General features: G+C 50.9%; 1 non-coding gene across 1 annotated transcript in view; it reads left to right on the top strand.

The window, feature by feature from the left end:
- Positions 1 to 4,475: 4,475 nt before the first annotated feature.
- Positions 4,476 to 5,000, top strand: part of LOC126443498 (small subunit ribosomal RNA) — a 1,909-nt gene continuing 1,384 nt past the window's right edge. The window contains exon 1 of the ribosomal RNA XR_007581962.1: positions 4,476 to 5,000. This exon is cut by the window's right edge and continues 1,384 nt beyond it. This is a non-coding gene — a ribosomal RNA (small subunit ribosomal RNA).

Raw genomic sequence — 5,000 nt, 5'->3', positions numbered from 1 at the left:
TTCTAGGCCCTGACCCACGGGAAGCGTGTAGCTTCCCCCATCCCGGACATTTCACGTCGTCACACTACCGGTATTGACTAATAGACTGATTGCTGATAATCATTAGCCACACACTGGGGGAAACGGCCGACAGGGGCGGCAACATAGTGGAGCCGCAGTGTCACTAATGTACAGAGATAGAACAGTTTCGACTGGAACCAGAGTAACCGTATACACGGCACTGATTAGTAATAGATGCAGAGCCATCAGAATACAGATAATATATACAACCGTCCCTATACATGCTGAAAGACTCTGCACACAATGAGAACCACACGTCAGCCAGACACTATCACACACTACTCTCTGCCTCTAACAGGCACACACACAATATCTAACCACCAGCATGGAAGAACATCCGGTGCATCCTCTCCGCCACATTACACAATCCACACTATCATAACCAGACCGGGAGGTCCACCCAGAAAACAGAATATCCCACCCTTCCGACATCCGCCATTGCTCAGCTAAGCCACGAACACCCACACATGTCCTACACAGGGGTGCACCCAACATCACAATACTGCCTCCTGTCACAGTACACAAACAATGGCAGGAATGAAAGACACAGATCTGCCACAACCTTGGAATCGGAGCGCCGCCTGTCATGAGCCACAAGTGCATCCTGACGTGACAAATCGGATGATCCCGCAGGCATGCACTTACGATAATCACTATCAACGAACCTGCCGCCCCCTCCCCCCCCAAAATACACCTTTCCCTACAACGTGTACCTTAACCTAAGCTATATTGTACCTTAACCTAAGCGATATTGTACCTTAACCTAAGGTATATCGTACCTTAACCTAACCTACATTGCGCCTTCACCTAACCTACGTTGTACCTTAACCTAACCTACGTTGTACCTTAACCTAACCTACGTTGTACCTTAACCTAACCTACGTTGTACCTTAACCTAACCTACGTTGTACCTTAACCTAACCTACGTTGTACCTTAACCTAACCTACGTTGTACCTTAACCTAACCTACGTTGCACCTTAACCTAACCTACGTTGTACCTTAACCTAACCTACGTTGTGCCTTAACCTAACCTACGTTGTGCCTTAACCTAACCTACGTTGTGCCTTAACCTAACCTACGTTGTGCCTTAACCTAACCTACGTTGTGCCTTAACCTAACCTACGTTGTGCCTTAACCTAACCTACGTTGTGCCTTAACCTAACCTACGTTGTGCCTTAACCTAACCTACGTTGTGCCTTAACCTAACCTATGTTGTGCCTTAACCTAACCTATGTTGTGCCTTAACCTAACCTATGTTGTGCCTTAACCTAACCTATGTTGTGCCTTAACCTAACCTATGTTGTGCCTTAACCTAACCTATGTTGTGCCTTAACCTAACCTATGTTGTGCCTTAACCTAACCTATGTTGTGCCTTAACCTAACCTATGTTGTGCCTTAACCTAACCTATGTTGTGCCTTAACCTAACCTATGTTGTGCCTTAACCTAACCTATGTTGTGCCTTAACCTAACCTATGTTGTGCCTTAACCTAACCTACGTTGTGCCTTAACCTAACCTACGTTGTGCCTTAACCTAACCTACGTTGTGCCTTAACCTAACCTACGTTGTGCCTTAACCTAACCTACGTTGTGCCTTAACCTAACCTACGTTGTGCCTTAACCTAACCTACGTTGTGCCTTAACCTAACCTACGTTGTGCCTTAACCTAACCTACGTTGTGCCTTAACCTAACCTACGTTGTGCCTTAACCTAACCTATGTTGTGCCTTAACCTAACCTATGTTGTGCCTTAACCTAACCTATGTTGTGCCTTAACCTAACCTATGTTGTGCCTTAACCTAACCTATGTTGTGCCTTAACCTAACCTATGTTGTGCCTTAACCTAACCTATGTTGTGCCTTAACCTAACCTATGTTGTGCCTTAACCTAACCTATGTTGTGCCTTAACCTAACCTATGTTGTGCCTTAACCTAACCTATGTTGTGCCTTAACCTAACCTATGTTGTGCCTTAACCTAACCTACGTTGTGCCTTAACCTAACCTACGTTGTGCCTTAACCTAACCCATATTGTACCTTAACCTAACCCATATTGTACCTTAACCTAACCCATATTGTACCTTAACCTAACCCATATTGTACCTTAACCTAACCCATATTGTACCTTAACGTAACCTAATTTGTGCCTTAACGTAACCTAATTTGTGCCTTAACGTAACCTAATTTGTGCCTTAACGTAACCTAATTTGTGCCTTAACGTAACCTAATTTGTGCCTTAACGTAACCTAATTTGTGCCTTAACGTAACCTAATTTGTGCCTTAACGTAACCTAATTTGTGCCTTAACGTAACCTAATTTGTGCCTTAACGTAACCTAATTTGTGCCTTAACGTAACCTAATTTGTGCCTTAACGTAACCTAATTTGTGCCTTAACGTAACCTAATTTGTGCCTTAACGTAACCTAATTTGTGCCTTAACGTAACCTAATTTGTGCCTTAACGTAACCCATGTTGTGCCTTAACGTAACCCATGTTGTGCCTTAACGTAACCCAATTTGTGCCTTAACGTAACCCATGTTGTGCCTTAACCTAACCTATATTGTGCCTCAACCTAACCTATATTGCGCCTTAACCTGACGCACGTTGTCGCTGAACCTGCTCTGTAATTGTTATGCAACTCGTTAAATTAGTGTAGTGTTGCCTAACCGCAACCCTCGCAATATAGTTCGCTATTCGCACTGCCCGGTCCCCTGTGTATCGCGTCATGTTAAACACCTTGCAGGTGTTGCTGACTTTCCACATGCTCCTGCTATACACTGTAATGTGGATAGCAGCAGGACGTACATGCCCCCCCCCCTTCCCCCCTGCCTTCGCAAGCTGGTCGTTGAGAAGTTTGCATGTTCAATGCCCTTCGCATGCCGACGTACTCAGCCTACGTTGTGGTACGGCCTGTCACCTGTCCGCCGATGTACGCAAAACCCACAAACTGTACTGCACATTGGTCCGTATGTACTGAATGATACATCGTGGCACATGTGTGACCGTACGACGACTGCGCCTAGCAACGGCAGACCATACAGTCCAAATATTGTGCACGCAGCTACGTGTCGTCTCCCTATAAGAGCTGGATTGCAGTGTGGTACGCCATTCAGACGTGTGGGAGGAACGGACGCCCTGGATGGCGATCAGCATGAGCAGTCTGTTGATGTAGTGGAGCGTGTATTCGGACGTAGTCGTCTCTTCTCACACACCGTGATAGCATGTTGCACCGCGTTCCACATCTGCGACATCCTGCAGAGGCCGGCTGACAGTCGTTCGCGCAATGGACACCGCATACGTACGGGGGCTACCTTCCACGTGTTCTCGAGGCGTGCACATGTTGTTGCGTCTATGTGGGCAGACGTAGTGTGTTGTGACACCTGACACAGGCATGCAATACTCGTTGCAAATGGCGATGGACGTCTACGTTTGCTGGTGACGTTACGCAAATGAACAACAGGTAACCCGTTGTGGTGCGGTTGTTCTCGCTAGAGGTGAATCAGTGTTGGCGACGATCGGTCGAGCTATTAACCGGTTGTTTCAGGGATACCCACCATGCCCACGAACGTGAAAGGGGACCCACCATGCCCACGAACGCGAAAGGGGATCTGGGTGTGAGGCGATACGCGGCGGTGGCTGGGTGGGACCGTCCCCGGCCGGTGAGGGGGGGCCGCCCGGCGTGCTGGCAGCGCGGTGCGTGGGCGCACGCGCTACAGCCGGCTGGTGGGGGCGGCCAGTGGCAGGCGCGCCGGCCGACGGACGCGGCAGGCGGCGCAGCTGCGCGCCGGCGCCCCCTGCTCGCGGCGCCTTGCGGCCAAAGTAGGTCCTCGCGGGCCCGGTGCGAAGCGCGGTGGCCATCTGCAGTGTGCTGGTCCGATTGAGGACTGTGTGCGCTGAGGATGCGCCGCCGCCCGGCGCTCGGCGCCGCGACGCCGTCTGCTGCTCGGTCGCCCCAGCGGTTCTCGCAGGTGGTTTGTATCGCAGCTGTGCGGACGTGTTGGCGCGTGCGCTGTGCTGGGAGAGTTCGCTTCGGCACCCAAGTGGGGCTTTTGTCCTTCTGTGGCGCTGGCGTTGGAGCTGCCGGTCACCGTAGGTGGCGCGTGTTGTCTCCCGCCGGCAATGCCACGACAGCACGCTCCCGGGCCTCTGTCGGCAGCGGCAAGCTCAGTTGGGAGCACGGGTGGTCGCACCTAAAGCGTCTACTCGCCTAACTCCGGGCGATTGCGCCTCTCTCGAACCCGACCAAGTACTTAGGACGGCGCTGCGCGCCGCCGGGACCTGAGAGGGTTTCGAGGTGTGTTGTGCAGGGGAGCTCAGCCTCCTCCTGTTTGCAGAATAATTGAGCGGACGCTTGCGTGTTCGCGCGGGCCCCCGGGACACACTCCCGGGCGGCCGGCTGCTCAGCTCTAGTTGACGCAGCTCCCTGGTTGATCCTGCCAGTAGTCATATGCTTGTCTCAAAGATTAAGCCATGCATGTCTCAGTACAAGCCGCATTAAGGTGAAACCGCGAATGGCTCATTAAATCAGTTATGGTTCCTTAGATCGTACCCACGTTACTTGGATAACTGTGGTAATTCTAGAGCTAATACATGCAAACAGAGTCCCGACCAGAGATGGAAGGGACGCTTTTATTAGATCAAAACCAATCGGTCGGCTCGTCCGGTCCGTTTGCCTTGGTGACTCTGAATAACTTTGGGCTGATCGCACGGTCCTCGTACCGGCGACGCATCTTTCAAATGTCTGCCTTATCAACTGTCGATGGTAGGTTCTGCGCCTACCATGGTTGTAACGGGTAACGGGGAATCAGGGTTCGATTCCGGAGAGGGAGCCTGAGAAACGGCTACCACATCCAAGGAAGGCAGCAGGCGCGCAAATTACCCACTCCCGGCACGGGGAGGTAGTGACGAAAAATAACGATACGGGACTCATCCGAGGCCCCGTAAT

Source organism: Schistocerca serialis, unplaced genomic scaffold (assembly GCF_023864345.2).
Source record: "Schistocerca serialis cubense isolate TAMUIC-IGC-003099 unplaced genomic scaffold, iqSchSeri2.2 HiC_scaffold_155, whole genome shotgun sequence".
Lineage (NCBI taxonomy): Eukaryota > Metazoa > Arthropoda > Insecta > Orthoptera > Acrididae > Schistocerca > Schistocerca serialis.
Note: the sequence above shows the minus strand (reverse complement) of the source record. Positions and strands in the feature narration are given on the sequence as shown.